A 13,040-nucleotide genomic window follows, 5' to 3' on the forward strand; every position below is an offset into this window, starting at 1 on the left:
AAATACACGAAATTACGAAGGCTCTTTGAAAAGGAAAATAGGTTCGACGTGAAAAATATCTCACTATAAATCGACAGAGATTTTTTAGTTTTTCCCAAAATGTATTATTTTTGTTGATTACCGGAAAAACTCCCCAAAAATATCTATTAGCAGAGGTATCAGGGTACGGAAAATGTATTCTTAGTAAATCGATCCAGTAGTTTCCGAGATTGAATGAGAACAAAAACAGCCTTTGAGTTTTGATTATGTACAGATTTCATACGCCCTGCTCTACTCCAATTCATTTCGCTAGTTTTTGTTTTCTTTGCCAAAATTGATATGAATTGAATGATATACATCTTTCAATAACCTCAATGCGCTCATCCAGAGTGAACTCAGTTTGCTATATACTATGAGACCACACCACAGAACTCTTCAATACAATAAAATTGAACAGAAGCAACGAAAATAGAGAAATATACTCCAATGAAAAGGACAACAGGCTAAAATCCGACGAGATCGGTCTTGACGCAATTCTAAGGCTCGAACTGTTTCCAGGTTTTGGTTCCACGATAAGTACCAACGTCGACTAACTTGGTTGGTTCTTGGCCATCGCGATTTAGAATGGACACGTCGAAACACTCCCAAAACTCGTTTTTCGACGATCAAACATTGCCTCCTCTGACTGCGTCCATTGAAAGTCCGCTGGAGGGAACACCGCACCGCGACCCGGTAAACAAATTCCTGGGGACGCGCGCGATATAACCTCAAAATCGTCGGGGGTTCGGGGAGCGCGTGACGTCGCTGGCCGCTCGGAGGGAGACTACTGGATGCAGAGAGCCGGGGCCTCTTGGCCGCCGCCGCCGCCGCCGCCGCCGCCGCGCACATGCAACAGAAGCACGGCGCGGCGAGCCGCAATGAATCTCATTTCGCGCGCCACATCGTCGCGCGTCGTTCCATTCATCGCCCGGCTCCGCACATCGGGCCCGATAATTGCGACCGACGTCACTCTGATTCGCACAATGGACCAATAGATGCGTTGTTAAAGTCCACAACTGCCCAACGAAAATTACCCGCTGAGCGTTGAGCTCAACGAAAGCGTTGGCAAATTCTGGTGGATTTACCCGTTTTCCAAGATGGCTGCTCAGCAAACTGCCCAACAGCTCAGCGAGGTTTTCGGCTGCTGTGGACCGCTGCCGAGTTTGCTGGATTGTTGTAATGTTATTGTTTACATCCATAACCGCCATTTTTTCGCACTTCTTCGCCACATGTTCGTCACCAGACTGACTTGCAATTGCTTATAATCGTTTATTGCGTCAATTTCGTAATAATGTGGGTGTTAATAAGATTTTTAAATGTTAAAAATCTTAAATTTCAACAAAACTTAACCTCCAAATCCGCAGAATCCAACGGGAATTTAACAACGACACCTCAATTTTCTCCCGTCTGTTGAGCTGACGTCGTCGTTGAGATGACGTCAATCCTGCTAAGATTCGGCCATTTTTGTTGGGCAGCAAAAGTAATTTAACAACGCACCTAATAGACAGGCCAGGAGAAAATGAAAGGAGGAGGACGCATTTTGAGGTTGCGTTCGACCCGTGACGTAGGCAAGTGCAACATGACGTCGATATTATTACTCTACATGAATTGGACCACATTTTGCAATTAGGAACTATAAATTCTAGCCCGGTTTAAAAACGACGTATGTGTCATTAGTTTCCCTATGCACATAAGTGTTTTTTCAGAAGAGCCAAAATTTATAGTTCCAAATTGCAAAATGCAGTTCAATTGGACTACATTTCGCAATTTGGAACCATAAATTCCGGCCCGGTTTAAAAACAACGCATGTGCCATTAGTTTCTTACGCACATAAGTGTTTTTTCAGATGAGTAGAATTTATAGCTCCAAATTGCAAAATGCAGTCCAATTAAGCTGCCGTACTGGGTCACTGGGGCCAATGAATGAGCAGTATGAACGAGATCAAAAAGGATCAATCCCGGAAAAAATTCATGAGCATCCGGGAAATTTTGCTGTCACAACTAATTTTCTCGTTGCAGCAAGAATAGCACAACTCTCGGGATTGGTTATCCTCTTGTAATCTCATGTTGGTGCAAACCGTCCAGTTGATGAGTATAGAGTTTCCGGGCCGAAAAATTAATGTGCTATGAAAATTATTTCCGTGAATTGGACAGTTTTTCATCCTGTGGGTGCAGCTTACACGCTTCTTTATACTACCAAAATTAACATGCTAATAAATGTTTAATAGAAAAGTCAGATGAATGAAAAACTTTACCTGGAAGCGAACCTCTTTCATGGAATTTATTCTATGCCTCTGTGATAGCCTCTTTTTCTTGTGATCATAAATGAGGATCTGCGGGGTTTTTTATTTTTATATTTTTTTCCACAGTCGAGGAAGGGGTTGAAACTACCCCGAAACATCCAAAGCATTCTGTTTGTTTTTGGCCTTGCGGTTTCCCAATTTCTTGGGTTTCCGTAAGAGCACTGCCTGGAAAAACCTGATTTGCCAACTTACGGCCCAGATTAAACATTCCTAAATACCTGAAACACATCAAAAACCCCACCAAAATTAGTGAAATGATGAAAGTAATTATTTTACTTTGTAACATGATCATGCTCTCATGAAAACGAGATTTTTAGTGAATTGAGTTGCCTAACTCCAAGTAGACGTTACTTTTTGATGAGATATTAATGACAACATATCTGGTAGAAAACGGAATATTATTTAACATTCCTTAGGGTCGTTCATAAATTACGTAACAACTTGGGGGGGGGGGGGTGCCTGGGAGAGAGTTTTGCCACTTTGTGTATACGTGTGTATCGTACGATAGTAATAGATCCGTTAGTGACGATTGTTCGACTCTTCATCTAATTCAAAGCCGCCAGTTATCCACGATTGCGCGAAAGGTCTAAGAAAATATATAAGGATTCCGCAAATAGAAACCTTAACATCTGCTACAGAAATGCGCGAATTTTAAATAAAGTTAATTTAAGGTAGAAGTTTGGCGAAACAGGAAACAGTTGGAAAATATTCGCATTTTTATGTTAACGCTAGTTTAGGTTAGTTTGTTGACAAGTCATCGATGTCTTAGAAGCTTCTGATGATAAATGTAGTAAAAAGATTGAATAGTGTTCATGGGTTTAAAGAACTTTTTTCGGATAAAAGATTTAGTCAGGAGAAACGAGGCGACCTTGGAATGCTCATACGGCGTCGAAACACAACTAAGGCATTTTAAGCCCTTTTATTCGATGCTGCGATTATTCTGACGCGAGTTCGAATAATCGGGCCAAACACATTGCGGCCGGCGTTAAACGTATATTGGTGCCTGCAAGACTTTAGGAATACTTTACGCATTGCGCCAAACAATGCGGTCGGCGTAAAGCCGATATAAGCGCCTACAAGACTGCATGAATACTTCTCGCATTGCGCCAAACGCAGTGCAGTCGGTCAGTCAGCGTGGAACGCTTATTAGCACCTACAAGACTGCAGGAATGCTGTAAGACTGCGTGTCATCATTCTTGACTTTCTGCTCCAGTTTTTACCGTGATTAAAGGGAAAATATACATCCTCATTGAAAAAATTCGCGCAATCTTATGCATCTCCAAAAAGGTAAAAAAGGCGGCATTCGCGCAATCCTATCGCAGAAGTTCGTGACTTTCATTTTTGCTCGAAGTAAGTAATGAATGAAGACCTAATCCAAATCTTAGGTCAAAAAATAGCCGGATAAAACACTTACCATGGAAATGAATAGAATTGGGCAACAATGGTTTCCTTTCTGCCGCAGGATACGACCAAAGCGCTATCTGAATTTATCCGCTTGATAGCGTCTTGTTTAAAGCGTGCCATTAAAATAATTAAAATACGCTTATAAAACTAGGATCCACGGAAGAGGTGCATGAGCCGCACCACTTCTAGATACTAAGAGATATTATCTGGATCTTATTTTAGAAACGGCTGTCGATTTTATCCTAATCGAATATTTCAGCTCCTTTGAGGAGCAAAGAATTGGTCGAGAAAGTCCCTACAAACAGGAGTATCGCATCTGCCAGGAATAGTATGTGATGTTTCGTGGAGGGGGTGGAGGAGGAGGGGAGAGTTTGTCAACGTCCACGAGAGAGGGGATATCGGAGCACGGTGCGGCATGTATCGAAAATCAAAGGAAGATTCCTTGGCGGAGAATACGCTCTGAGGGTCTGAAAGTATGAATTTCAATCCGTTTTGTTCATTATTGTACCATCCAGTAGGAGTATAGCTCCATTTTACAAGAAAATCCAGAGTGCCAAGCATGTAATTAAATACTTTTTTGGCACTCTTTTCTATTTGAACAGAAAATTGCAGGATTTCCCAATTCCGATTTGGTTAATATTTTTTTAACTCCTTATTGTTCCATCGTTTCTGTTGTTTTGTTATTCTTTTCTCCTGACTCAAAAATTTCCAAGTCCTTGATTTTTCCAGGCCATCGAACAATACTTCCACTTCAAATTCTATCCTTTTAAATACATTGGCTGTCACTCATTGTCAGTAGTGGGCGAAATGTCCACGTTTAGAGATTCGAATCACTTAAGAAAAATGCACCAAAAGTTGCGTCCGCAATCTCCAGAATGAAGACATCAGAAAACAGAATGAAGACTCTCGATGAATACATGCCGAGTCGACGTGCTGTCCCCGGAATTCTACGAATTTTCCTGGCCACAGCAAATTCCCTGAGTTCCCCGACTTTTCAAACCCTTCGTGCCGGAGACCCCGAGGTATTCGGTAGATATGGAAAAATAGTAGTGAAATATTACATTGTTTTTTTTCGTTTACTGTAAATTTTTTCCTTCTTCTCCTCTTCTTTTTAAGAATACTCGATAGAATTATTTTTATGACGCATTTGTGAAGCCGATGTGCATGTACAAAAGATTAAATTATTATTAGTATTATATTAAGTAGGTATTAGGTGCGGAATTCATGATAGGTCGTACTTTTCTCCCTTCCCTCCTTATCATTTACAATCGGGTGCAGCGTAAAAAAAGTAACCTGAAGACAGTATCCAAAAAGTCAGCGACGAGATATATCAATGTAAGTGCGAGAATCAAACCATGACTTGTGAGAACAAAAGAACACAATAGAGAAAAGTCTCTTAGGAAACGCGAGCGGTGGGGAGCTATTCCAACATCGCGGAGCGACGTGAAGAAAGCGAAAGCGGGACGTATTCGCGAGCACGGTTCCAAAGACTAAAAACGCGGCTCCTAGACATTTGGGTTAAAGTTGAGGCTTTCCGCTACATGAGTCAGTCGGGAACAAGAGTCGAGGAAAAGCGGGTCAACCGCGAAAGCCCCTGAGTTTCGACTTGAAACTTTCAGTTGATCCAATCGTTGGTTAAATCATGGCCCGCGAGCGGTGTTGCCGACCGAAAGATCCCGGGATCGAATTCTACAGAATAAGAAGGATCAAAATCATCAAATAAAATTAAAAAGAAAACAAGTTGCAATCGAAAAATCACACGGAAAAAAGGAATCGCTGATTTAAAATTTTAAAACAATTTTTTAAAAAATTTACAATTTTAAAACTTTTAAAACACTTTTGAAACTTTTTTAAAAGTTTTAAAATTGTAAATTTTTTAAAAAAAGATTTTAAAATTTTAAATTTTACGTACTCTTGTGTAGTGCTTTGAACTCCTTAACCGTTTTCATTGCTGATTTAACAATTAAATTGTTTAAGCGTGCCCGACATGTTAAAAATGTACATTTTACAATATTGGAAAGCTAATTTAACGACGGGGTGGTTGAATTAGCATTTTCCAATTGTAAAATCTATATACATTAAAACATGCCACGGACACTTTCGTTTAACTGCAAAATTGTTAGACCAGCAATTTCATTTTGTTCCGTGCAATGTGGTTCGAGGTGTCGCATTACCATGTTTCAACACTTATTTTATCGTACGCAAGAATTTTTGAACACTGCAGCTTCCTTCACTTATCTATCATCTCGGAAAAATCTACAGGGAATTCCGATAATAGGAAGGAAAATTAAACCAGAAAAGGAGATTATGAAAGGGCTAATCGTCTTCATATTGCTATTCTTGTTATTTTTTGTATTTCCTGAGTTCCTTCAACAAAGCGAAACTACAAATGCAATTTAATTCCTCATCGCAAGTATGTTCAAGAAAAAAAATTCTAATTTGTTAGTAAATAATTCTTAGGCCGTAATTTTGAATGGGTAACGCAGCACTTGGAAGGTTGTTTACAAAATGCCGCTTCTATCATTGAAACGACCGATCTTCGTGATAAAAAGTCGTCTTATACGCGTTATCAAGTCAATTTTCCGAAGTTAGCTCCACCGCGAGGTTCCTGTTCAAATATCTTTGTCTCAATGATGCACGCTTCTTGAATTTGTTGAAGCAGGGTTGAGATTTTAATCAGGGTTAAAGTATTGTGGTTCCCTTGTTGAACTAACGTTAGGGTGCGAAAGAGGGAAATACTGCTTCAAAAGGCGTGTCGTGTCAAAAGTTGGTTGCGGCCGAGGTATATACATATTTCCACATTGGCAAAGGGAGGCAATAGAGAGAGGAATACGTCTCAACTTGGTTCTGATCACTTCACTAGAACTGCATAATACCGCTCGGGAAGTTCATTCCGTTTCATTGTTCTCCTCGCCCGCCTACAGATCGATTTGACAGAGCGAGCACTCAGACATTCCCAACTTCCTTTTTCCTTGTCAACACCAGTAACTTTTCGACTTTCTTGTTGAAACATTCGAGGAACACCAGGCGATCTCGCCTCCGATATTACTTCGAGATGAATGCGCACGCTGATGGTCAGCAGAGAGGAAAGCACACTATTGTCTGTTCAAGATATGAGGATCTGAATTAATTGCACTATGTTGAAGCAGGGTAGCGTTCAAGCCTTTGTTGGTGTTCAATTCCATATAGTGCAATAGAGTCGCAATGTACTGGAGCGCTGATCAAGTCAATTTTTGAGACTATTTTGTCCAAGCTTTTTTTAAGCCTTTGTTGGTGGTCCGAAAATATGTATGCGTGAAATTGAGGGCCATATGACTGGCCTCTCTCAACTTATATTCGTCTGTAACGATAAACAATGGGACGCGCTTGCTACGGCGCCTTGATACAACTATACAACCTCGACGGATGTCCGTATTGCGTTCAAAAAATTGAAGGCGTTTTGACTCCCTACGCATAATACCTGTAGTTGATTCGATCGACAAACGCGTTGGTTGGCGGTGACGGGGACTTAATGCAACTATTTAAGCTTGTTGGATGTCCGTATCATGGAGAATTTAAGTTTCATGTTGACCAGCTTCTCGGAAGAAAAATAAAATCTCTAAGGAAGTCTGCAACGTCGCAAATGGATAAACGTTGTCTCTCATTTTGTCCGAAAATATGTATGCATAAAATTGAGGGATAGTTAGATAAATAATTGTGGAATAAATAAATAAATAGTTGTGGAAAAATACTGCAGGAATAGCTGAACAAATCACCGCAAACCGCGCTTCAATATCTAGATCTGGTACCTCGTAATAGCCGGAGTTCGACATTAAAACACCTGCAAAAATGGGTGAAAATCGGGGACTTTCCCCCCCCCCCCCCAACTCGAAATCGGTGCGTATACTCAATCTGAAATTTTAGTATGTGTAAAGGGTCACCCTAAGGATGAAAAAAACCTCACTTCGACCCCAATTTCGAGGGCCCAAAAATGGGCCACTTTGTGCATGGCTCTTTCGAACAGTCGCATGGCGCATGCGATACTTTGACCGGAAGGGGGCGAAATGCGAAATATCGCATTCGATTAGTCAAATCGAACTCGAGTTTCCGTGTCAGTCTCATTCAGTTTAAACTCAGGGTTATGGGCAGAGGTCCTTCACGAGCGATATGTGCAGTGTGCTTCGATACGGCTCGGTTATTTTTGCCGAGCAAAGAGCGAAGTGTAAACCTGGATAATAGCAAAATTCGTTCAGTATATCGATGATTGTTTACTTACGGGGTGAAGTCACGTGAACTCAAACACGGGGAATATATACCGATGAGCATTGCGAAGCATTGATCCGCTGAAACTCGGGACGCTATCTACGCGGGGCTGAGAAAAGCACGGAGCCGAGGCGAGATTCGGAAGCACCACGCAAGATGGCGCTTCCGCTCAATCGGCCTGCGTGTTCCCCACGTGCGTCAGAGCAGGTGACGGGACCCGAACTTCACACGAAATTCAAAACTCACAAATGAGCCGTGCTAATCGGAGCGGAGACTTTAATCGGGAAGCAGGGCTTGCTCCACTGAAACTTTCACAAATTTTCCTCGAACTTTACACTCTGTAGACTTTTACACCTGAGTATGATACCTCGGCACAAGAAATTGAGCTGTAAAAAGCTGTGTTTCCTCCTCCCACACGAGTTGTTGGCCCTGACTCTCGTTCCAAGATCCGAAAAGCGGACAAAAAAGCAGAGCGCGACTTAGGAGAATTAGTTTTTCTTCTTACTGCGCGCAACAGGTGTTGTTAAAAATTCGATTTCCAACAAATTTGATCTCATGAAGTTATGTCGTAGTTGCCATTGTTGCCATGTTATCGTCGAGAAACCTGAGTTCTCCGCAAATTTTGACTTCAACGTCAACCCGAGCGATCCAAATGTTGACGAAAAAATTTAGAAAATTCTGGCGTTCATTTTGGACCATCTCGCTACTTTCGTAGAATATCCGTTTCCCAAAAAAAAAAAAAAAAAAAAAAAAAAAAACCTGAAACGCTCCAACATTTTAAGTATGTGAGTAACGTACAAAGTAATATCCACAGGTACAGCAAAAAAGATAAAAAAGGAAATTTCAAAATTTATCCGAAGCTTTATTGCAGTTTTCTTTAAGCTTTTTGTTTCCTTCCTACTTTTACAGTAATCTCTTTGTCTTCCGCGGTCTGCTTTTTTCTGAAAAAATAAAGTTTATTTTCAGATGATTCAACGATTTTGCTTCCAAAAAGTGAGAAAGTGTAAATTGAGAATTTGAGAAAAAATGTAAATCGAGAAATTGTAAAAAGAACTTTTAAGTGACCAATCCACCCTACACCTTGAATTCATTGTGATTTTTAGCCGTTCTTCAAAAAAGACAACTCCGTTTGGGCTCCAACATGAGTTTGCGCCGATACGTTGCTTTTGAAGTGCAACTTATTCTCCAAAAAATCAGCGATCATTAAGGAACACAGCATACACACAAGTGGCGCCACGTACAACCACAGACAAATCTGTTAGTAGAGGTAAATATCCTGTGCTCACCAGGCAGTGTTCTATTTGCCCCGCAAGTTTGAAGTTTGACCCTACTGCTCTGGCCACTCAGCTGAACTTGCAAGCTACTACGAAATGCGACTTAGCGACAAAACTCTTGCAACCTTTGAACCTAAGCAGGGTTTCTCGGAAACCTCGGAGGAAATACGAAGGCACTTATTTAAATAAATCATGCGAGAAAAACGCGGTGAAAACTTTTACAATCTTCAGATGAGTCGCAGTCACCTCGCATTGATACCTTGAAAGGTTTCAGAGCCTTTCCGCTTCAGCTCATCGCTCAGCATCGGATGTGTCGACTGTTCGAACCGGGCGCTCATCGTCGGAACGGGGAAAGAAATTCCACCGCGGTGATGCCGCACGCTTGGAGCTTATGTCGATATTGACAGCCCGAGAATGAATCAATCTAGAGGTTTTACACGTACTCGACCGCAGGGCTCAAAACTCCACTAACTGATGACTTTTTTTTTATTTATTTATTTTTTTTTTTTTAGTTACAAGTGAGCTTTCATCATGAAAATATACACTTTGTTTCTAACTTAAATAGAGAGAAAATACAAACAATAGAGCAGTTTGTAACTTATTTACATATTATATATCGACGGTGAAACTACCAAACCACGTATCTCAGTTTGCGACTTCGCAGACTTCCTGCCATGCTTTACTTTTTAAATGAAAAACTACTTAACGTCCAGTCTTGAAAATTTCTGTGATTTTTCCTCTTCGTGCGGAGAAAATTCTGTGAAAATTTCAAGGAATGATATTGATTTGGTCTACCTCAAAAAAATAAAATGTGAGCGTAAATTTTTAAACACCGCAAACGAGATACGTGGTTTGGTAGTTTCACCGTCGATATAATGGATTAAAATTGACGGTTCAGACCGAGGGGCTGGCCAGTTCCCACGGTTTTACCCTGTTGAAGCGTCTGTACCTATTCGTTGGAGTTGTCTAATAATTGAATTGCCTCAATATTTGGGTTAGGATGGAGACGTTTCTCGTAGTTCGTAGCGACTTTGGTTATTAAGTGCGAGACTTTCTCCATACCAAGATCTTTATGTCAGAATGTCTTTCATACCATCGTGCCCCGACTATCTGTCTAAGGGCCCGATTTAACTGATGACTTGAGGTAAATTTTTGGACTACGAGATGGGTAAAAATGATCGTGCTCTACGAGTATCAACGGGGCTCCTCAGTTTCGTCTTTAATAATTTTTTTTCAGTTTCCTGGATTCTACTTCTCCTTTTTTTCTGATCCACGTAATTATCTAACGCTAACATGCGCCATTTTGTCTATGGAAGGAATGTTGGTGGTTTCTTGGTTTATCTTTTAATCGCAGCACGGGTTTCCATTTTTAAATGTTTTGTTCGTATATGATTCAGCAACTCTTATCTTTAATGTAAGACACCTCCAGGAACAATCTGTATAACTTTACTTACAAGTTGTACACGTTCCATAGTAGGTCCTTTTTGAAATAATATTGTACGTGAGTGCCTCGATGACGTCATATCACCTTCTTCTATTTAAATCAGTTTCTTTTTTTAACATTTTTTTTTCGGTTTCCTGGATTTTGCTTCTTATTTTTGTCGAGGGAGGCACTTTACGGAGCAAGCTATTCAAGGAAGCAACTTGATACCAAGCTTATGTAGAAGCTCGGGAGAATGCTCGATTCCCGCGAAGGAGCACCATCCGTTGGGGTTCAGGATAGAATTTCTCCTCTTGTTTGTTGACTTCATTTTGCGGTATAGTCTTAATCCAAACATCCTCGACTCGCGCTAAAAAAATGCGTCCACGTTTCACCGTTTATTCACGGAACGAAACACTCAGCGCCGAATAATTTCTCCGTATCATTAAAACGTAGATTACGTAATGATAAGAATGATGACCTTTAATTTTTCAATCCAAAAAACTTGACAAATTACCGTCTTATTGAAAAATATATGAGTTCGAAGACCGACAATGTCGGTTACGCGTCGCCAACAACGATTTTGAAGAAAAAGAGCGATTTTTGGCAAGAAATTCGTCATGATCATGAATATTACACCTCCGAATTCATTATGAATATGCATATCTATGAATATCTATATTATACAGCTACAAGGAAAATCTTGGAAGCACTATTTCTGACGAACTGCCGGACCGATAAGGATGATCTTTACATGTACGTCATCTGTAGTAGATCTAGATGTACAAAAAATTATGAAACCCCGAACTTTTAATGTTGTAGAGCTTTTAAAGCTCATGTTACTCAAGTCCAATGTTAATAGCGTGAGAGATATGTCGTTTCCGCTAGAAACGTCAAGGTGTGTGATTCTACCTGAGTGACTCGAATAAACAATAAAACAATGGAAAAGCTCGTGAAGGGCTCCTCATTTGAAGGGTTGAGGAACGGTGCATCGCTCAGGGTTCAAGGTTCAAGGTCCAAGGTATAAGATTTAACTCAATTTTTCCTGCATTCTTCCGGCTTCGATTTGTGGCATTGGTCAATTTACTTGATTGCTGAATTTCTATTAATATTTACAGCAGATAAACAGCAGATACAAAGTGAGAAGGCAGGCTCTGCGTCGCGTCGGGACGGACCGAATATTATTAACTCTTAACGGTCGAAATCCGATTTTTTATTTTTTAAATTAAGTATTTAAAAATAACATAATAAATGGAAATTTCTCCAGTAAGTGGACTGTAAAATTATGTACATCCAGCTATTCCTCATCATTTAAAAATCTGAGTGTTACGTCAAAAATTTTGAAATCGATGCAGCTCGAACACAAAATGGTGTATTAAAGTGGAAGAACATTTTTGCCTATATACATATGCGTATAGGGCCCGTGAAGCGGGCCTGAGGGCGCGAGGCGCCCTCCCGGGGGTTGGGCCGCGTAGCGGTCAGGGGGCAGGGCCCCCTAGTTTTATCATAATCTCCGGCAGTATTAACCAAGAAGAGTGTGGAATGTGCACGAATTATCATGATCATGACGAATTCCTTGCCGAAAAACACTCTTTTTATTCAAAATTGTAGTTGGCGACGCATAATCGACCGCACATTGTCGGTCTTCAAACTCTCATATTTTTGGCTGCGATAGGATTGCTCAAATGCTCCCTTTTTTACCTTTTCGGAGATGCATAGGATACCGCGAATTTTTCTGGTGCTGAAAACTCACATGTTTGCGCGAATATTCAATATGCAACGAGAAGGCGTTAATCTGGCATTCTTAGTAATTTGTGGTAAATAACTACATCGTGGAAGACTGTCCATTCCCTCCTCTCTTACGGGCATATCTCTCTTTGTTGGATGGCTCTCGTAGCACAAATGACCCAGAGAGCTTTCATAGACATTTTAAAAGTGAACTAGGTGTCTGTGGCCTCTACGCGGCCACCAACCACTGAAAAAAAACAATACATAAAAAATCGTAGAACAAGACTGTTCAAGTTTTTTAAGAGATGAATGGCTTCAAAACTCAACGGGTGCACCCGAAAGAAAGCGTACATTAGTGTCTGATTGCAACGTCAAGCACCACTTTAGTGTTTTATTTTTCATAAATGTTTTTAAAAAGCTACACGCAGTTTTTCTGAAAAGTTTCCGTGAATGTACCTAAATGATCTCAAACAATTGTATCAAAAATTTCGACGAATATTCTCGTTCGTTCCAGTTTCTTGTAATGTAATTAATAAAAAAAAAATCCCTTTATTTATGGTAAAAACTGGAGCAGAAAATCTAGAATGATGACACGCAGTCCTTTGAGCATTCCTACAGTCTTGTAGTTTAGGTGCTTATATACATATAACTT

At 40.4% G+C, this 13,040-nt stretch overlaps 1 protein-coding gene across 5 annotated transcripts in view; it reads right to left on the reverse strand.

Annotated features, from left to right (window-relative positions):
* The window catches only part of LOC109032035 (GTPase-activating Rap/Ran-GAP domain-like protein 3), a 480,199-nt gene that overhangs the window by 425,791 nt on the left and 41,368 nt on the right, over positions 1–13,040 (reverse strand). For 2 of the 5 annotated variants that reach the window (XM_072296205.1, XM_072296204.1), the window contains exon 1: positions 462–817. The exons of the other annotated variants lie outside the window; for them this stretch is intronic. The gene's annotated coding sequence lies outside the window, so the exon portion shown is untranslated. Of the gene's footprint in view, positions 1–461; positions 818–13,040 lie in introns of those variants that run through there. 5 annotated transcript variants of the gene reach the window in all.

This window comes from Bemisia tabaci, chromosome 2 (assembly GCF_918797505.1).
Source record: "Bemisia tabaci chromosome 2, PGI_BMITA_v3".
Lineage (NCBI taxonomy): Eukaryota > Metazoa > Arthropoda > Insecta > Hemiptera > Aleyrodidae > Bemisia > Bemisia tabaci.